The sequence below is a fragment of the Meleagris gallopavo genome, chromosome 9 (genome assembly GCF_000146605.3).
Source record: "Meleagris gallopavo isolate NT-WF06-2002-E0010 breed Aviagen turkey brand Nicholas breeding stock chromosome 9, Turkey_5.1, whole genome shotgun sequence".
Lineage (NCBI taxonomy): Eukaryota > Metazoa > Chordata > Aves > Galliformes > Phasianidae > Meleagris > Meleagris gallopavo.
This window is the reverse complement of record NC_015019.2, coordinates 7,035,725-7,048,593: the sequence shown is the minus strand read 5'-3', so window position 1 is coordinate 7,048,593 and position 12,869 is coordinate 7,035,725. Positions and strand designations below refer to the sequence as shown.

Sequence of the window (12,869 nt, the reverse complement as noted above, 5' to 3'; positions counted from 1 at the left end):
CGCAGCCGGCAGCGGCGCAGCGGCAGGTGCGTTCAGCAGCTTCCCCTGGTGCCCTCAGCCGCCTTAGTGAGGAGGGGGTTAAACGGGCCGCAGGCCGGCGGCACACAGTGCTTGAGCGGACCTTCAGGCATCACGGCGCCGAGCCGCCCGGTAACTGCTGCGTTGTCTCTTCTGAGCCTCCTGTGATCACACGGAGAAGACCTCCACTTCTCCTGATCTTTTACTTGGCAAGACAGGATGACAGAGAATAATTAAATGTGTGTGTTTAGGATCAGTAAGCTTCCTGTCAATTACATGCAACCACTGAGAGCTTTTCTAGTGGTAGGCCTTATGTTTTTTCATTATTTATTAAGTAGAGACGAGCAAAGTAACCCAGATATTAATGAGGCTCAGGGTTTGTGAACTGTGATACATGCCGTGCTGTGAGCATCCCACGTACCTTACTGCCTCCACACAACAGTGAGTGTTTCTCACACATTTGCTCTCGTGCTCATTGACACTGGCCTCACGGGGCAGCAGACATCATGTGCTGGCTTCTCCGTGTGCTGACCACGTCAGGGTCTTCACTGGACAGCCTCCGATGTGTCACTGCTCTGCTCACCGTACCCCAGCTCTCAGGGACTGCAGCTTGAGGTGAGGGCTGCTGGCAGTGTGGGGCAGCCCCCCGCAGTGACCCCAACCTCCCTCTTCAGCCATCTTAACAACACCGCCTCACGTTCCACCATCCACCTACAGAGATGCCGTGTGCTGTTTGTCCTGTAAGTACTGCATTTTGGGAGCTAGATGTGTAGGGTTTTATACCTTTACATTAATATATAATGGTTTTTTGAATTCGTCTCAGCAGTCTGGATCAGTGGCCGGGCCTTTGTGGTATTTGTCTTAATGTAATCCATGTCATAGATGATTTCATGTTTTCTTCTAGCTCATTGATAAAAGCTGTGAAGGAAAAAGAACATTAGGATCCTATCAGACAGATGTCAGCTGGATGACAGCTTCCTTCTGACTTCTCAGTTATTAATCCTTTAAATGTAAAATTTTAATTTCTTAGAACGTCATTTCCTAGAATGTCACATTCCTTGTTAGGTCTGGGGTTTTCTTGTGTATATCTGTTTTTATTATATTACTGTTTATTCATCAAATAGTTTTGCATTACTGACACAAGGGCATGATCTTAAGTAAATACAAGCAGTAAGTGGGCCACAGCTCTTTTCTTATCAAGGTATTTGGCCTAAAGTTGTACGTGAATAAAAATACCCCCAAATTCATTGTTTAAAAGTTATTTCAAAGTTAGCGGTTCTGCTACCCTGAAACAGCCTGCTGGTGTTTTTATAGAAGAGACAACGATTAAATCCAAGATTTTTTATAGAGACAGAAATGTAGAAGAGAGCACATCGGAAATCCCAAATACATAGGGAGAAGGGATGACTATAAACACACCAGGTAGCTTCACACTAGAATAATGGAGAATCTTCAGTGTAACAAAACTTTAGGATGATAATTATTTATTTATGTATTTATTTGTACTGCACTTAAGAATTTAAGGAATGGGTTCTTGACTATTCTACTTGTTTTTGTTTGTTTGTTTCTTTGTTTTTAACTTTAGTTTATTCTATGGTACTTTCCTGATTATATCACCTCTAAAATACCTTTATTATTTTTTTTTTTCTTTACTGTATTAATAGTAAACTGGGAAAAGTTGTGGGGTATTTCTTGTTTGGTTGTTTTGGGGGGAAGTTTGTTTGTTTGTTTGTTTGTTTGTTTTTTAATTGAGCCATACCAGTTAAATGCTTCAAAATATATTTTACATTGTTAAGGATGTATATAATTTAAACAGATTTGAATAACTTGCTATTAAAAAAAAAAAAGTCTACACAAAATGCATGAAACTGATTTCTGTTCTGTGAAGTGGGCAATTCAAACAACTAACAACAAAAAAACAAAGCACTTTACACAGTGATGATATGTGGAATTCTATGTAACTATTCAAACAGTTTCTAAAGTAGCCATCTTTATCTCAGATATTCATACCTTGGATCCACGCGTTCATAATCCTTTGTTATATCCCAGTTCCTACAATAAGATAGGCAAGGTACAAGTGGGTAAAAAGACTATGTTAGTAATGAGCCATCAAGTAAGTGCAATAACATAAACTACTTTTCTGTTGACGTTTCATTTTATTTCTTTGTCACTCAAAAGGAAAACAAAGGAGAAACACTGAAATTAATAAGAACAACAATTTAAAAAAAGCATGCTAAATATTGCAACATTCAGGTTTTAGCCAGCTGTTAATTTCATTCTAGCTTGTATAAAAATGTTAGCCATAGCATCTGTATGCCCCATCAGCTGTTTTCTTACCCACTTCGCCATGGAAACCACTCTGCAGACTTTCAGTGGTGTGGGTAGGTATTTCTTCAAGTCCAAAAAGCCTGAAGGATCAGACCTGTTGTCTGCTCAAAAATGCCACTTGGTTTTTCATTACAGGAACAAACTGTCATGCAAATAGTAGGAGACAGAAACACACCTCCGTGCAGTCCCTTCAATTGTTCACTGCAGATACTAAAGACAGAGCAAAGGTTTGGCAATTCATGTCTTTTCCACGTTTCTCAGGCACAGAACAAAGAGAAATGTGAATTTGTTTCCTACCCAAATGTCTTCCTTCCCCAACAGGGAAGGGAATTAATACAAATTTAATATGCTCCTGCTCAAAGTTCAGCACAGAATCTTGTTCTTTTCTGCTGACTAATACACATTGATCTCAGGTAACTCAGCTGTGTAAAAGAGAGAAAGAAGAAATTAAAAGTACAAAGTGTTACGGGTTTGTTCTTTGCCCAGGTACCTGCAATAATTTCTGAATTAATTCCAGTGTTTTTTTCACAGTAGCATCATATTTCAGTTTGATTCTGCATTTTCCTTGAAATTAAGTGTTAACCAAATTACTTCTAAATAAACAATGATTTTGATAGAGTATACCCTTCAAAATCCATTACAATTCACTGTCTCTTCTTCTCTGAAGACTATATATATTAATATTTTTTTGTTGTTCTGCAAACAGGCAGCAATGTTTGTAATAATTAACCTACTTTTCTTCACATTTCAAAGTGAAAAAATACACACAGTGCAGTCACAAAGTAACAATCACCTTAATCCAAGAGAGTGATGGTGAACCACTCACTTGCATTTATTTCTTGCTGCTATGAGCAATACAAATTGCAGGTGTTCGTACTGACAATTGTTTAATATGAAAATATATTTCCAAGGAAATACGAACTACATGGCATCTCTAGCAGTCATTCTCACCATTCTCTATCAGACTGTAAACATGTGGGTGCAGACAAAGGAAACATAATTGAAGTAATATTAGTAAGCATTTTAAAGTGTTTGCAAATGTTGATGATGTTCTTTCACCTTTTTTTCTAGAATAGGTTGTTCAGTAAAAAAAAACAAAAAACCCTCAAACAATGATGTTCACAGCTGGTTTCCCTCTCTGCTTCTGTTTTCTTTATTCTTCTGCTCCCTGCACACCTTTTACACAGCCCCACGGCAGTGCTTCTTCACACCAATACGAAGCGCCAACATTCTCTCTTTGTTTTACAGTGCATAACCTGTCGTTCTGCTGCACAGTTTACTATAGCCTCCTCATTTCCCACGTAGACTGAGATTCACGTCTCAAATGATATCAAAAAACAAAACATTCCCCCACCAGTTTCATGCAGTACTCAGCACTTCAGATAGATGTTTATGTGGAAAGCCAAAGCTTGCAGTTTGCAGCAAGATTTAATGTCTTTGCAACTAGAAAAAAATGTTGAGTTTTCTACCCAGGTCATTATTAAAATTAAGCAATACTTTGTGTAACGGCATGACTAAGTAGTAGCCCATGTATTCTTATACTACAAACAGGTAAACCCATAGGATCAGAATTGTACGAAAAATTCTCGGTAAACATAGAAAATTTTCTTGTTTTCTTTTGTCGTGCTTTTGTTTATGTACATTTTTTGAAAGATTATTAAATGAAAGACTATAGCAGAAAAAGCTACCACCATTGATAATGGAAATCATATTTCGTTGTGAAGAACTATCAGTTTCTCATTCTTTAATATTATTAGTCATGAACAATTTAAGCAATTCCATATTCACGGGATATTTTTAGGGTACATGTCAAAAAAAGGTACAATTTAATGCAATTCATAGTTTATCTTTGGCTGATCTAAGCCAAACTCTGAGAAGTCCATACACGTGTTTAAGTCAGGCATTTCTAGCCTGTCCTGTCTCAACGAACTCTCCACAGTAACAACTAGTAAAAACAAACTCCTTGTTGCCATTATCTTTTAAGATCCCTCTCTGTAATGGAGTTTTAGTGGATTTTTTTTCACAGAGATAGTGGTGTGTTAGCAATAAGCAGATCTTTATTATATTGGGGGGAGGAGAAGATGTGGCTGGTATATGTGATTTGGAGATCTCAGTTCTCCTTCCACGAGAATGGATGCTGATAAAGATGAAGGGACCTGTGAGGGACTCCAGAACCACGTACACCTCTTATTTTATGTTATTCTAATAAAAGCATAACAGCTTCTACAATTCAGCTGTCTAGTTCTGTTGGCAAGAACTATATTTTTCAATAAATCATTTTCAAGCCTTTTTTGATATCTGTTCCCTTGTGTCAATGATATGTTTCTGAAAACGCAAAAGCAAAAGAAAACAACTCTTCTCGGCTTTTTTTCAGTGTTAAGTACTAGAGGAAATGGATCCCCAACACTGTCATGCACTTATAAACAGCTGTAACTATATGGTGTATTTACAGTAACAAAGCTCCCAGTAATGTCTTGGATAGTATTTAAGGTACTAGTTGAAGCCTGAAGGCATGAATTTTGTTAACAGTTGTTGCTCTCTTTCTCTCCTGTCTGACTCAAACATGTCACTCTGGGCCTTTTTCCCATCCCGTTCCTGGTCTGCTTCCCTTGCAAATTCTTAGAAGAAGATGAGATCTCTCTTGACAATCCCGCCAAAGTGAGGTATCAGTATTATTTGAGAACTGTGTACTACAATGTTACTAAGTGGATAGTAATAGGTAATTAGTTGCTCATGTGTAACATATCCTTATTGCTTAGCAAATAGCACAAAATACAACTTACAGTTGGCCATTTGCCAACTTTAATCCGTAACTCCATTCCCTCCCAGCTCCTCAACCCCCCGAAAGTCTGCTTTGTTATAAAGTTTACAGTCTGCCCAAAGTGTGGCAACTCTGATGACACTTCTGACATTTGTCACTGCCGCAAACTTTCTTTATTGTCAGTGATCATAGAGCTCAGGTGTGGTGGCCGTCTACCTGAATCATAAAATCGTAGAACTATAGAATGGCTTGGGTTGGAAGGGATCCAAGGATCATCAAGTTCCAACCCCCTGCCCCAGACAGGGCCACCAACCTCCAGGCTGCCCAGGGCCCCATCCAACCTGGTCTTGAACATCTCCAAGGACAGAGCTTCCACAGCCTCACTGGGCAACCTGTTCCAGCACCTCACCACTCTCTCTGCAGAACTTATCCCTGACATCTAAACTAAACCTTCCCTCCTTGAGCTTAAAGTTATTTTGAAGTTAATCTGAAGTTATTTTGAATCTGATACAATTTTTATTCCTAACTTTGGAAAGAGAAGGTTATACTGAGAGACTAATAAATAACAGGATTTGCTTAGCTTGAACAGTTTTATCATATGTGATGTCATAGCTGGAAGTAAGACCTAAGTGTAAGGATCAGATGCAGAGACCCTGATCAGCTTACTTCAAACCTTTTTTATCGATCCATATGTAAAACATCTATCATATTATGTCTCTTCCCAGGCTGTTGCAAGCCTTAGTAAGTCATAAACTTTCAAATTAAAAAAAAAAACCCTGTAATTATCATAATTGATAATTACTTTACCTGGTCTTGTAATGTCATTTACCTGCCCAATTTCTGGAACTTCTTTTAAATCTGAATGTAATTGACACAGACTCATGGCTTAGTAAATTACTTCACTTTGTAATAAAGAGAATACAAGTAACTAGATTGTCTGAAGAAGAGAATGTAGATATAAGTGTATAATATTTTATATTTAGAATAACATAAATATGATATCACCTCACTAGTGAACCTGGTATTCATACACATTTCACACACAAACTTTAATGCGTTAGGCATTTTGCTATGTCCCATACAGACCAAGGACTACTTTCTCATGCACTAAACATCACATTTGTTGCAAACCAATGCAATATACAAAATTGTATATATTTTTTTAAAGGAAATATTTACATTTGTTTGAGGGTTTAATAACAGATATCCCAAATGGCTGCATTTTCTAATTTCTGATTTTTGCAGTAATTGCTTCACTCACTATGTAATCTTTGGTGATTTTCCAATTAATTGCCAACCCACATGGCCACCTTTACTCAGTCTTTTATTTCTGACATAAAAATTTTAGCAGATGTAAAAAACAACATTGTAATGCTTTTGACTGCTTATGATCTGAAAATGCTATGCAGTCATTAATTAACTCGCATAATGCTATTTATCACATGCTGTCATTGATGCAAATATGCTATAGAGTGCATGTATATAAGCAATTTAAAGCACAGTCGTGGGGATTTCCAAAGCAGGGTTTCATTGGTAAAGTCCTCTTGTTAATTAGTGGCAAATTTAATTCACAATTTCAACAACATGACATAGAACTTAAAAAAAAATTGTTGCAGAAAATAACAGCAGCCTAAAGAATACTAAATGGAACTGAAATTGCTCATTTCATTGAGTCTTCATACATTTTATTTTCACACAGACCTTGCAGTACAGAGACTGTAGAACTACTTTTCTCTCCAGAGAACAGGATAAGGAAGGGTGTCTTGTGCCACAGTGCCGTGCTGAAGGAAATAACAAGTACCACAGAAAAGAGAAAATGTTACAAAACATAGCTGTATGGGCTCCTTTGAGCAGTTTCTTTTTAGGCCTTAATCGCAGGAACAAGGTCTGTTCTAAATTGTTTGCATTTGCTTCTGAATGTCTGGAAATTTGCTCGTTAAGTGTTCAGGTGGAGGAAAAAGCTTTCTCAGGTGCAGAAAGAAGTAATGCTGTGCAGTCAGTGGAAAGGAACATTCAAACAATTATACACCCTACTGCTTCAAGTCATATTAAAACAATCTATAAGCTAATTCAATGCTAACACAATGTCTCATAAATGGTAAACGGGCCGGATGAACATCCTGGCTGAGCAGGATGGATGAACACCCTTCCAAGTTAAGAAATATGGTATCATTGCATTGTTCAACAAGCTTTTAACTGCTAGTTCTGCTTTTAAACCTGGTTTATATAATCAGTGTTTCTGGCAGAGATCCGTTTCTGAAATGCGTCAGACAACTCAAAAAGGATTATATTCTCCAGTACTTCAAGTAATTTCCACAGTGGTTCTTTAATTTGTGTAAAATGTACATTTGGGGTACCTGAGCCTCAGAACAGACTTGCAGCCCATAGACTGTAAAGCAGTGCAAAGTGTAGGAACTCAACTGAGACTGAGATTTAATCTTCAGTTTTTGTAAGAAAGGCATTCTCGATTTACTTTCTCTTTCCCCTCAAAGCACAAGTGGACAGTTATGTGAACATTTGAAGGGCTGTCTTTGAGTAAGAATATCTATATTTGGACAGAAAAGAATGAAAAAGTGAACCTGAGATCTCAAATAAAAATAAATCAAGTTGTAGTCTCTTAATTTGGTAACGTTCAGAGCTCTAAAATATTAGTTTGATTCTTTGGCTATGCCTCTGTGATGTTGAATAACAACCTGTCACAGGAAAGGCTGGCTAGGAGTTCAGCAAGGGGCTAATACAAAGGTCTATTAGAAGTACCAGTGTGTAAATCAAATCGCTGCAAACTCTACTAATATTTTCTCCTGTTTTTCTGATTGATTAATTTCTTCATCTCCAAGTGCCCATTTGCAGCTCACATCTGCCTTTTGTAATGTAATCATGCTACTATGTGCACAAATTGTTAGGTATCAGAGAGACAGAAAGACTGTTTTTGCTTAACTCACCAATCTTTAAACTGATCTTGGAATGTGAAAAGCACACTGAGCTTTTCTTTGGTACATTTACTGCTTTGTTATCTCTAGTATTAGAATAGCAACATGTCTCATGAAGTATAATTAAAAATGTGACTATACTTACTAGTTCCACATACCTCAAACTAAATATTCTGCTATGAAACTCATTGATTCTTCTGTTTAACACTGGTTAAATACAGTGTCTTCTCACGACTGTCTTGATTCTTCAGGGTGAGTAGGGGTAAATACGTATTACCATCTTTCTACTTTTGTTGTTTGTGTCCTTTCTTTCTTTGAAGCAAAAATGTTTGCTCTAAAGATAATAAAAAAAAAAGTACTTAAAGAAAAATCAAGAACATCACAGCAATTATCTTAGAAAACTGAGGGGACAATAAAATTTGAGGATGATGCTTAATGAAGCCTTGAAGGCTTCAGTGGGAAATTCAGCTGGCTGTTTAGACCATGAAATAATTAAAAAAAAAAAAACAAAAAAAACCTTGCATACACTTTTTTCATAAAATTTCATAGTGTTTCCATTTGATGAAAAAAAGCAAAGCAAAATAAGGAAACCTGTACAGATAAACATGAGAGTCATGAACGCTGGAAAATGGGGGAATATCAGTAAGAAACTTCATGTAGATGGAATGAAAACATCATCTTTCATATCCCGGACCATCAGTAGCATTGACTTTATTATTTATTAGCTGGAATATATAAAGAGAAATACTTGGAGTAACGTTTATGGTACTAGCAAGAAATTTATAGCCTCATGTTTGTAAAAATGGGGTGTTGTTACAGAGATAAAACCTACAGATCTAATAGATGAAAAACTTAAAGTTAGAAGTATCTTTAAATATTATAGGAAACTTCCTGGTTTTTCTGGTTACTGTCTGCAAACCAAAGTAAATTCATTTATCTTTTTCTCCAAAAAATATTTTAGGTCTGGAATATATCTGGAAAAGTCAAGACAAGAAGAGACTGCCCCGAAAGACAAGGTGGTACATACCAGCTGTCAGGCATCCCCAAATGTTAATGACTTGCGAGTTAGATTTAAGATCAAAATGAACATGATCTTGAAAGAGTAACTGAAGAAACATGGCTGTAATTCAGATGTCTGTATGATTTGATCCTTTTTTTCCTAACACTTCAGTCAAAGTGTGATTCTTCTTTTTACAGACTATATCTTTCAGCATATACTACTCATCTGGTACAACTTTCAAGTCTAAGGAGCAATGCCTATACGCAATGAATATTACAGGAAATCATATTTATACAAGGCTCAGATTGCAATTGGAGATATTTAAACAGCCACTGTTGGTACTATTTAAAAAGAAACAACAGCTAATTTCTTCATATTTTACTGATATTTTTAAACCTACAGAATGCTTGGGATAGAAGAAGACAAAACTGTTAATCTAATTTTGAGCCTAAAAAAGTGAAGTGACGGATCCAAAGCAGCCCAGCAATTCTGGTTCTAAGTTGCATCCAGAACTGAACAAAATATATTATTTTATCCTAAGATCTGGAAGATATTTTATAATAACTTCTGTTCGCTCAAGATTTTGCCCTGGGAGGAACAAAGACTGTACAAAAATATCTAATCTTCAGAGGTTTCTATGCTTTACAACAAAAAATTCCTGCACAGAGAATAATCTCTCAAGAAGAACTTATTTACTCAGTCCTCAGGTGGAGGAGTTTATGCACACACAAAAAATCCAGATAGTGTTTTAAACTGTCTTGTATACCTCACATGCAGCTTCTATTCACCACTCTAAAAGTGAGTAACAGAGCTTCAGAGTAGCTCAGTGCAGGCATCTCTCTGGAAAGAGCTGAAGCTAAGCATATCTATAAAATGCTTCCCAAAAAGCCTAATAACGTTTTATAATAGAAAAAAGGACTGTTTCTATGTATCCTCTGCTCGGAAAAGGCAAACTGGCTGTTCAAAGTCCTTGTTTTGCTTAGGAATGTTTTTGTTGTTACTGCCCCACAGTGGCTCATTGGAATATGTATGCAGGGCGGTTGTTTTTTTCTGCTTGAGCAGGCATTTGAAGAGGGGGAGGGTTGCCAGGGAATCTTTTATTTTCACTGTCTGCCTTGCTAATGATCTACAGGCAAATACAGCTATAATCCAAGATCACATTTTTTTTCAAGTCCATATTGAAGAGTTAATGTATTCCTCTTTTCGAGGTATAGATTATATTTTCCACTTGCAAATAGTTCTTTAGGTTGGATGTAATAGAAGGATTTAGTAGCTAAATAGAGGACTGATTCCGAGAACAGGCATTTCATTGAGTGCTAGTAGTGACAGAGAATCCTGCAGGATGTCCTGAATGGTAAAAACCTCAATGAGTTTATCACACATCCGTGTGTGTAAGTACTCTTGTTCACACACTGTTCCTCTGTGTATACTTTTCTTTAATATGACTTATTCTGAAAAAAAAAAAAGAAAAAAAAAAAAGACGTAATTTTACAATCTCAATAAATGTAGTTCTGTACTGTATATTTAAGACATATATTCAACAGTCAGGACCACATTTTTAGAAGTTAGGTTAGCGGTCTGATAGTTTTGCTTATAATTTTATTTGGCATGGCTAACACTTTGCACAATGGATCAAATTCTCCTGTGCACTGTGGCTTTGGATGGCTCTGTGAGTGCCATCCATCTTCCGAAGCAATGAGGAAGCTTCAGTCTCATGCAATCTCATACCACTACAACTCCTTGCTGTGACAGTAGCGAGTAAAAAGAAGGGTTAGACAAGAGCATTACACTGCCAATTTAATATCTTGGTCCTCTTAGCAGCAAACATGGTACCTTAATTCTGTGTGGAGATACTGGCCTGTGTGCTCAGCAGCATCAGCATTATGTAAGAACAACAATAACATATACATTTTTAAATTATTTTCCTTCTACTTCATGCACATTTGTGTTTAGGTACAATTACTTCAATAGTCAAGTACGTGTTTGAATTTAAATCAGATTAAAATAGGAAAAAGTATCCTGAAATTCATGACTGTTTTCATACAGTGAAGCAGAGAGACTGTTACAGAATTCTGAGACACCCTTCATTCTGACCTTGATTTGCAATATATAATTTAGTGAATCTCACATCGTATCAGATGTTCATTGGGTTAAAAAGATCAGTGAGCTTACCTGCCATTACATATGTAACTTACCTCTTTGTTTTGAGTTTTGCTTGTCAGCATACCAGTGATCTGTGCTCCATCTGCACATGGAGGGGGAAATGTTTCTCACAGTACATAGGCTAGCACTGCACTGTTTGTTCCCTTTTCAGCTGAAGAATCTTTGTGTGTCTGAGCATACTTCTGCTGTCATCCTAATTTTTCTGCATTTCTTGTTGTACTAGCACAAAGTTCTTAAAATGTGATGTTTAAAATGCTGGTTGCTCAGCAAATAATCTAATGCACACAGCAATGTAATAATACAGAAATCTGCATGTTGAATTTCAATTATGCTTTAAAGCTTTCTAAGCAGAGTGCTTGCACTTTCTTTTCAACATGCAATGAAGTGTTAGTTTGGTTTGTGTGTTCTTTTTTGTTGTTGTTTGTTTCATTGTTCTGTTTTGTTTTCTTTTTCCAGAAACATCAGCATAGCAGGGCACTGAAGAGCTTCCTTCTGTTTAAGTGATTGTTTACTGTAGCTCCTGTACCCTGTGGAAAGCCTGCCTAGTGAGTGACCACATTATAAAAGAAACTCACTCTGTTTTCAAATCAGTTAATGCATTATATCTCTCTCATGAAAGAGAAGAAATTAATTCTGTGAAATGCTTTGTACTTCCAGTATTTAAATAGTGCAGTAATGCATGTTGGGGTTGGTACACAGTAGAAGTATGCCCTATTACACGATTTGTTTGCAGATATTTGTCACTGATGCATACAGACAGCACTTGATAGGGACTGACTATATAAATCATGAAAAAAGAATCCTTATTTACTACTCCAGACTGAGACATGCAACTCACTAGCAATTACTGGTTTTGTTATGGGAAACATTTGGATGCACCACTCTCTGCCAGGCTGGATTTCATTGCCATTCTCATAGGGCAAAAATATTTTTAATAACTTTAATAAAATATAAAGGGGAAATAATAGTGCAAGGTTTGGTTCAGCCATGATGGCAGAGGAGAAAGAGCAGAGTTTTGTAGCAGATTAGTGTGGCTGAATATGATCGTATTAGCCTAGTTTGAAAGGCAGAACTAACCTGTCCAGCATCAAATTGCTCTGATGAAGCTTCAGGGGTCTCTGCACTCTACTGCGGTGATCTGTGCAGTAACTGCATGATCTCCTAGATGAAGGTGAAGTAGGTTGTGTTAGGACAATGGCATCATCCTCTTTAGTAGTAACAATACGGGCTGAGAAAGAAAAACAGAGACTTATCAAAGTTGGAGCTTATTAAGGGAAAAGCCAGAACAATTTAAAGATAAAATAATGTAATATGAAAGACTAGAAGCTTATGTCCCCTCTGTAGCATTCTACCTAACACTATCTGCTTCTTCAAACTAGTGGTCAGAGGAACAATGAGAACCAAAGTTCTCACTAACAGCATTCAACCACTTCAGTAACCTTACTTACAGGAGAGCATATAAAAATACTCTTGCAAATAGTTCTAAGAATAAATAAATACCGTGCAAAGCTGGTAACCAATAAGACAAGCTACAGGAGGAGGAAAAAGTAAAGGAAGTAAGATTTTAACTTGCTTCTTGTGCAACATAAATTAAAAATGTTACTATTATAGTACAAAAAAAGGTTGTCAGTACATTTCAAGGGCCCTGGTGGCAGAACAAACCACTGTA

At 36.9% G+C, this 12,869-nt stretch overlaps 1 long non-coding RNA gene across 4 annotated transcripts in view; it reads left to right on the top strand.

The window, feature by feature from the left end:
* The first annotated feature begins 6 nt into the window (after positions 1–6).
* The window catches only part of LOC109369045, an 18,070-nt gene continuing 5,207 nt past the window's right edge, over positions 7–12,869 (top strand). The window contains exons 1-4 of one of the 4 annotated variants that reach the window (XR_004160643.1): positions 7–758; positions 4,970–5,009; positions 8,999–9,835; positions 11,657–11,745. This is a non-coding gene — a long non-coding RNA (uncharacterized LOC109369045). The remainder of the gene's footprint in view (positions 759–4,969; positions 5,010–8,998; positions 9,836–11,656; positions 11,746–12,869) is intronic. The other 3 variants (XR_002117658.1, XR_004160644.1, XR_002117660.1) reach the window with 3 other exon arrangements.